This window comes from Hippichthys cyanospilos, chromosome 1 (assembly GCF_059441005.1).
Source record: "Hippichthys cyanospilos isolate Australia breed blue-spotted pipefish chromosome 1, RoL_Hcya_1.0, whole genome shotgun sequence".
NCBI lineage: Eukaryota > Metazoa > Chordata > Actinopteri > Syngnathiformes > Syngnathidae > Hippichthys > Hippichthys cyanospilos.
In genome coordinates this window covers 21,007,571-21,016,298 of record NC_142369.1, presented here as the reverse complement: position 1 = coordinate 21,016,298, position 8,728 = coordinate 21,007,571, and the positions used below count along the sequence as shown (strand labels likewise).

The 8,728-nt window shown below is 44.1% G+C and overlaps 1 long non-coding RNA gene across 1 annotated transcript; it reads left to right on the top strand.

The window, feature by feature from the left end:
* Positions 1-1,320: 1,320 nt before the first annotated feature.
* On the top strand, positions 1,321-8,524 carry LOC148429642 (uncharacterized). The gene is made up of 2 exons (XR_015866994.1): positions 1,321-1,531; positions 6,731-8,524. It is a non-coding gene; the product is annotated as an uncharacterized LOC148429642 (long non-coding RNA).
* Positions 8,525-8,728: the final 204 nt, after the last annotated feature.

Sequence of the window (8,728 nt, the reverse complement as noted above, 5' to 3'; positions counted from 1 at the left end):
GTTGCAGATTGGGGAGCAGAACCACTGGCCGCACACCTGCTCCTCATTCTAATCAGGGGACTATTTAGGTGCGGTCAGAGCTGGAGGGCGTCGCCGGATTATTGCGTCTGCAGCCTTCCAGTGAACATGCCACTTCCTTGTTCCCTTGATTCCTAGCGCTTTTGCCCAAGTGTTTTATTTGCTACTTTTTCTCCTTGCCTCCCGTCTGCCAGTTGGTCAGCACTTTACTTTGTTACTTTGTATTTTCGGCGACGCCCTCCTACTGGTTCTGCCCCCAAGTCTTAGTCAGTTACTTGCACTTTTGCATAGTCTCTTTTAGTTGTACTTTGAGTCTCTTTATCATCGTTTTGTTGTACTTTCATTTTCCATTTTGAAGATTTGATTTTAGACTTGTTAAATTACTTTTTCCCCTCCAAATTTATTAAGGGTTAGGGTTAAGTTTTTCCTCTCAGATTTTCAACCTTATTATTTTCTTCATTGTCAAAGCATCATTTTGCTTTTCCTGCCACATATGAAATAAAAACTGATTTAAATCCATATTGTAAAATGCACCATATGACTGCACTATGGTAAAGCAGTATCTATAAAGACAAGACTATATTTCTTTCACAAGGTTTTGTGTAATTCACCTTTGGACATTCAGCTCCCCTCCCATGAATTTTATGGTTTTCCGTTGTACCCCCGAGGTGCACGTCGTCTCAGCAGCCATCTCCGTTTAACTTTTTAACACTCCATGTCAGAAACGGGATATGTCACTTCCCTCTGTAAATCCGAGTGGAACGCTGGCTACCCCTGGAAACACATGTTTTACCTTTGCAGAGCTGATGAAGGTTATAGCCGTTCACTCATCATAACATGATGCCCCGTGACATTCAACCGCACAAGAATGCAATTTTGTATGCACAAAATACCACATCCACACACTGTGAAGGGAATCATATATTAGGTTGTTATCATTATGTTCTTAGTTCATTGTTACCCATTTATGCAATCCTAGTTCATCTTGACCCTGTCCTTAGATAGAACTGTTGACGCACGAAAGTGTGAGCCGGGACCTTGGCCCAGCTGCCGGTGGCGCCCGGCTGGCTCTTTTGTTGTGTCTTGTAATCTGCTATGCTTCTATTCAATAAAAGCCGGGGGGAACGGCTGGGCAAGTGGAAAACTGGCGTTGGAAGACCCACGAGTTACATTTGCTCAAGCCTTTTTTCCCTACGCCGGCGTAGAAAAGTCAATCTTGGCTGGTCTGAGTTACTCTTTTTGCTGTTTAAGCAGCTAGGCTTGTCCTAGTCTTCTTTTCTGAGATTTCTCCCACATTCTAACTTGGTCCGTTCGAGCCGGATGGTTAAGAAGCCTTCTCTTCGGTGGACGATCGACGACAGCTGAACCAATCGGTATACCGTCGGAATCCGTTGGATTCTGGAAGCCCTCCTTTCCACGAGGCCAGACGTCGGACACCGCTCACCGGAGGAACGCAAACACCATCCAACGAACCAGAGTGACTCGACCAGCGGAGAGATTGCAAGAACAAAAGGTCAGTCTGACGAGTCTGAATTGTCCACCGGATGTTAAACGTGCGGTCCATCGGACCTTAAACGGGCGGTCCATCGGACCTTAAACGGGCGGTCCATCGGACCTTAAACGTGCGGTCCATCGGACCTTAAACGAGTGGTCCATCGGACCTTAAACGTGTGGTCCATCGGACCTTAAAAGTGCGGTCCATCGGACCTTAAACGTGCGGTCCATCGGACCTTAAACGAGCGGTCCATCGGACCTTAAACGGGCGGTCCATCGGACCTTAAACGTGCGGTCCATCGGACCTTAAACGAGTGGTCCATCGGACCTTAAACGTGTGGTCCATCGGACCTTAAAAGTGCGGTCCATCGGACCTTAAACGTGCGGTCCATCGGACCTTAAACGTGCGGTCCATCGGACCTTAAACGAGCGGTCCATCGGACCTTAAACGGGCGGTCCATCGGACCTTAAACGTGCGGTCCATCGGACCTTAAACGACCGTCTTGACGGGTTCAGTCTGACGAGACTGGCTGGTCCATTGGACCTTAAACGTATAGTCAATTGGACTTTAAACAAACGGCCCGACTTAAAAAAGAGAAAGTTTAACATCCGGTGCACAGTGCTGATCATTTTTGTGATGTATGAGTGTGGAATGAATGTGGAGTGGTTGTCCTGAGTGACGGGAAATCTAAAACTGGTGAAACGGTCGTGAGTATAAACACCTGGGGATATCCGCCTTTCGAGGTAGAAGCTCGGTATCCGACACGACACCAGGCACGTAGCATTTCTCCCGTGACGAAGGAAACATAGTTAATCATGAAAAAAAAAAAGAAATAAGTCCTCCGAGGCCGCAACTCGGCCCAAGGAGGCAAAATGGGAAAAGGAATGTTGTTGTTTTGTGGATGAATCGAAGGAAAAAGTACGTCGGGCAGAGATAGATAGCAGAGAAAGTACTAAGTATGTGGAAAAATGGAAAATCCAATACGGTTTTTCAGGAGACGTGGATGATTGTGGTGGATTGGAGAAAGTGTTGCGGAAGTTGAAGGACAGGGAAAGGATTGAAAACAGTGATGGTTAACAGTGGTTTAAATGCAAGGCTTTAGTTGATAGAGCCAAACCGAAACGACCCTGGAAGGTGGCCGAGAAAAAAAGGAAAGCAGATGATGATTTGACCGCAGCCACTAACCTGTCGGCAACTAACACAGCCAGACAGTAAACCCAAATTAACGGTGGAAAACAGACACCAACAATTCGTACCTGAGTTTACCACCATATTCTTAAACCCAGACACCTGAGGTTTTCAGAGGCGGAGTTGACAACCAGGCAAGACCGTGGCCACGGCAGTAAGACCCTTTTCGGGACTGGGTCTCAGCTCCACATCTGAGTACTGAGGGTTGACATGAAGCCAAAGGAGTGATGCCATTTGAAATGGTGTGTGCAAAAAGTGTGTCTTGTACGTGCTTAACAAAGTCCGCATATACGTTGTAAACTGCATGTTGTGTGATGTGGATCTGCGTGTGTATCTGTCAGTTTGCTGGTGTGTAACTATTGGTGTGTTACATGTTTGTATGTTAGATTGTTAGAAATAAACAATGATATTTGTTGAAATTTGGCTAAAATACATTGTTAGATCGGGCTTGATCTAGTCTGCATGGTTAAAAGTCAAAATGACAAATTTGAGATGGTTTCAAACCTGAGGTTTGTGGGCAGAAACTGGTCCATTCACAGGGTTAATTCTCAGCACACAGGTGAAATGAGAAAAAATGGAAAAATATATTATGGGATCAGTTGAGACTAAATTAAGAATTAGGATGTTTCCAAATGCTAGATTAACTGGCAATGAATAATTAGTGGTTGAAACACAAATAAAATACACAAAGTTGTGTTATATGTGAGGCTATGCCAGGGGTGGATAGCCAGATGACGTTGAATTATAAATGTTGTGTTTTCATAGTTTAATAACATGTAGGCATGTTGTCGTATGATAGCCAGCTTGGGAGACTGTGGTGTGAAAATGAGAAGTGATTGTGAGTGTAAGTTTGTGAAGCTTGCTCTGTAGAAATTTTCACACAGTTTGCTGCATGTGTTGCTGTTATTGTTGTTGTCATAGTTGTGAGAATTGTCGTTTTTGCTAAAGTTGATTTTGTTGTTGTTGCTGTTGTTGTTCTTCAAAGTGGAAAATATTTGTAACTGGCAAATTGATAGAGACCACTGAATTTGTTAGAACAAAGCTGAAGAAAAATTTCAAATAGCAAAATCGATAAAAGAGAAAAAGTTGAATCTGGAAATAGCAGCAGCCACTAAATGACCTGTAGAAAAAATAAAACAGCCAAGTAGACACCAAACAAAGCTGCTTGCGAGAATTGCAGATAACAGGACAAACAGAGGCGCGGAGAGCAGGGGTGGCAATCAGAGGCCTCTGCCTCCCTTTTTGACCGTGACTGCGACCTTTTTTTCGTAATTTATCCTCCACTTTCTGAAAACAGGAATGCGACCCTTCTCTACCAACCACACCTGTATAGAAAATTGCATAGACACGTGATAGGGAGTTGTATTTCATGATCCAAGTAGCAAACCCTGCATGTTAAGACAAAAGGAGGCAGAAAGGACAGAATTATTTTTGTATACTGGCCCTGCAAAATACAAGTACGCAAAAGCGGAAGAAAGCCTGGCACCTTACAAAATATGAATTTAAAAGGTAGAAGATTGATGCCTTATATGTAATAATTGTTTGAAGAGATTAGCATGATAGGATCAGGTCTTACAGTAAAATAGATTCAACTGTGCAAAAGGAGGATGAACCAGTCGATATGTTAGTTGTTTGATATAGTATAGTTTGCAAGAGTTTTCTAAAAACAAATCGCATTATGGTAGATAATGGATAAACAGGCTGAACATATTGACAGCAGCTGAGAAAATGCAAGGCTAAATGGAACTATACGACAAACAAAAATGTAGATGTGAGTGACCTCCAACACTCAGAGATTAGATAAATCGACTATTCAGCTGAGAGTGGAGTAGAAGAAGAAAAGTAGAAGAATGTAGGGGAGAAAACAGACATTCTGGTGTGATGGAGAAGTGGAAGTGTGTTGTGTTGGAAACAGGAATTGTGGTAGCGGAAAAAGAGGATGTAAGAGAGAGTTGAAAGACAAAATTGAATGCATAAGAATGTTGGCGTTGTGGCAAGAAAGATTTTGGGCAAGTGGAAACAAATGGAAGAAGGTTGGCAGAACTAATGAGATAAGGATGGCAGAATTGTTACTGACAGACAAAATTGCGATTTTCGCCATTGCGAAAGCCCAAAAACTCAGACTAAAAGACAAATGATGTCTTTTTTGAGGCTGATGAGTTATTGTAGCATATGGATTCCAAAATTTGTTTTGAATTGACTAGGCCACTGCTTGATATCAGTTATGAAAAAAGCTGACGAGGCAGTTGACAGTGTGAAATTGGAATTGGTTTAATTCATCCGTATTGACACTACCGGATTACAGCAAACCATTTGAGCAAAGAGTGACCGCTAAACAGGGATTCATGACTTCAGTTTTGTTGCAGAAGCATGACGGGAAACTGAGGCCAGTCAAATTTTACTCTGAGGAATTGGATGCAGTTGCTGGGCTGACCCCTGAAGGCGTTCAGGTGGTGCTGGCCGCAGCATTGGCTGGGGAGGCTTCAGTGGAGGTTGTGTTGTTTCACTCCCTCACGTTGAGGGTTCCCTATGTATTTGTTTTGTTGCTGGAAACCCCCCACCCCAAAAAATGACACTCTTATCGCCTGCATGACATTTATATTGCACCGCGGTTCTTGTATCACAGGGACACATTATAATTGTTAAATGTGGAGCATCAAACCCAGCGACACCTTTGCCCACACCTGTAGACGGCACCCCACACGACTGTGGAAGTCACGCCCAAATTTCCACCAAACCAAGACCTGACCTGAATGACACCCCTCTCCCGACTGGAGAAGTTGTTTTTTTTTGACGGTTCAGCTAGCAAAGGGGAAGACGGCCGCAAAAGGGTGGGATATGTAGTAAATTTTGTTTTAAGGAACATTAAAATCGACATGTTCATTGCAAGCAGATGAATTGGCCGCGCTAATCAAAGCGTGTGAAATTTTTGAAAGCAAAGATGTTACAATATGGACAGACAGCGAGTATGGCATGTGTTTTATCAACTTTGGGCTAACCGCGGCTTCCAAACCACAACAAGAAAAGAAATGACCAAATTACAGCAGGAAACCGATTAGGCAAACAAAGCAGCCAAAGAAACAGTCATAGGTGTTCCCACAGTTGCCAAAGCACAAGACAACCGCATTGACACACTACATGATGAACAAGACATACAGACCATCTTGATATCAAGGAAAACATCAGCTCCTAAACTGTAGCAGCAAAAATGGCTAAATAAAGGAGCATAACAAGATGTTGAAGAAAAAAGTAGATTGGCGGTTAGAAAACCATGGTTACTAAAATTCTGATTTGAATGAGCAGCAAAGTTGACACATGAGCTTTGCCATGTGTCAACAGGGGGGAATATGCATGATCAGTTGCATATGGGTTCACTTTTTATACTCAAAATGTTTGTGTTTTTTGTAAATGTTGTGATATCTGTTTTTGCAATAATGCGCAAGTTTATTTGTGACCACATAGAGGCAGATTTCCAGATTTCATATGATATATATGGATGACATTGAATCAAATAAGGCATTAGGAAAGCAATATTGTTTCGTCATATTAGATGCATTCTTAAAGTGGGTTGATTTCTTCCCAACAGCGCATTGTGATGCAAAAACAGTTGTCAAAGCATTGTGTGATCGAATCATACTGACATTTGGCAGTCTGAGAGTAATTAGAAGTGACAATTGATTGCATTTTGTGAAAAAAGCTGTTACTAAAGTTGGAGAACTGTTGAATATCAGAAGGGCTTGTTGAAAGAACAAATGGGACAGTCAAGGCCATACGCATAAAAACAATGCAAGTGATAAAGAGACAGCGACCAGATTGCATTCTTATTGTGGCCACAGAAATGAGATTTGTTCCGCTGAAGGAAAAACTTTATCACCATTTGAAATAGTATATGGAGGACCATACGGACTAGCAGACTTAACCCATGACCAGCCACCTAGTGGATGTTCTTTTCCAGTTCACATGAAAAGACTGTTTGGCACAAGGGAGATGCATAAGCACAATGACTGGCCAGTGTGTTCTATCCCACAGAAAACCCGGGTCCAGATCGGAGACCAGGTGTTCCTCAAGGTGCTGACGACCTCGTTGGGACAGTGAACGCTGGGATGGCCCGTTCCAGATGATTGCAGCGACACCAACTGCAGTGAAAGTTGAAGGACGCGACGGGTGGATCCACCAGTCGCAGTGCAAGATCCTTCGACCCCCTGTTGATGGGCCTAGCGACGCCAGTCCCTCGAAGTGAGGATCAGCACCCCCAAGTGCACGGACGGTGCACCAACGAAAGACCACAGTGGAAGAAAGGGTTTTTGTGGTAAACACACCCCTCTCAGGAGAATGGCCTGTCCGCCAGCACTCTTCCGAGCAGCATGCGGCTTGATGCTGGGCGGCGCCCTTGTGTCCGGACGACCAACCATGCCTACCTCAGACAGACAGCGTTTGCCCACCAGCGTCATGGGCAACCTCCAGCTCCAGACGGACATCACAGGAACAGCGATAAACGCTACGTTTGTTTCAGTGTTGAGAACTCCACCCATTGGTCCAAATGCAACACTGACAAACCACCAGTCCCAATCACCAGACAAACTTCTGTCTATTTTTGATGCGATTGGCATGCCTTGGAGCATTCCTGACAAAGACAAATTGATTGACAAAGCAAATGCAGCGGGTTCGCATTTGCCATATTTGGTGCTCTATTTCCAGTGACTGTGTACAAACACACCGATTTTTTTCAATGATGTCAATCATAAAGTAAACTCGTCGACTGATATCGCGGACGCACCTTCTACGCACACAGCTTCACAACTACATGCTACTTCACTTATGACTATTCAAAACAGACAGGCACTCGACATGACTGGCAGAAAAGGGTGGCGTGTGCAAGCTTTTGCCATCAGGTGAATGTTGCGCATTTATTCCTTTACGCACTTTGTCTAATGGCTCGTTGTCTGAGACACTGACACTGCTCAGGGAGTGCAGACTGAGGACTCTAAGTACAGTATAGAGGGAGTTGAAGCTCAACCCCTTCCTGCATTGGTTGCAGGACTTCTTTGGCAATTGGAAGGGCGTGGCTGTAGCCATTGCTTCTGTCATCATCTGCATTCTCTTGCTGTCATGTTTCTGCATAACCTGCGGTGTGCCCTGTGTAAGATCTGTGCCACCAAAATCATGGATGCTGTTGGGGTTAGCAGCGCAAGTGACCGTGACCATGACTGACTATCAACCTGTTGACTCTGACCCCGACTCTGACGACGATTCAACAACTGTCAGAACCATTCAAGATGCACCCACGGAAAAGATTTTAGACATAGGATGTTGATATGGTTTGTGATGTGTATATACATGTATTGGACCAAAAGGAGCTTTAGCTTTTGCTTTTTCTTTTTTCCTTGTAACAAGCTCTTGCTTGGGAAGGGTTTCTACCTTTTTCCCACTGGGTTTTTGGGTAGTTTTCTTCCCACTCAAGCAATAGCTTTTGACATCGTTTGATGTGTTTTCATAATGATAATCAGGGGGGATATGTGAAGGGAATCATATATTAGGTTGTTATCATTATGTTCTTAGTTCATTGTTACCCATTTATGCAATCCTAGTTCATCTTGACCCTGTCCTTAGATAGAACTGTTGACGCACGAAAGTGTGAGCCGGGACCTTGGCCCAGCTGCCGGTGGCGCCCGGCTGGCTCTTTTGTTGTGTCTTGTAATCTGCTATGCTTCTATTCAATAAAAGCCGGGGGGAACGGCTGGGCAAGTGGAAAACTGGCGTTGGAAGACCCACGAGTTACATTTGCTCAAGCCTTTTTTCCCTACGCCGGCGTAGAAAAGTCAATCTTGGCTGGTCTGAGTTACTCTTTTTGCTGTTTAAGCAGCTAGGCTTGTCCTAGTCTTCTTTTCTGAGATTTCTCCCACACACACACACGCGCACAACAGCTTTCAACTCAGTAAGAGCAAAATCATGTGAAGGCAACAGGCTTTATATGGCGCCCCGTCGTGAGACTGTGAAATGTTATTATTTGGTGCTAGGCCAATGGTC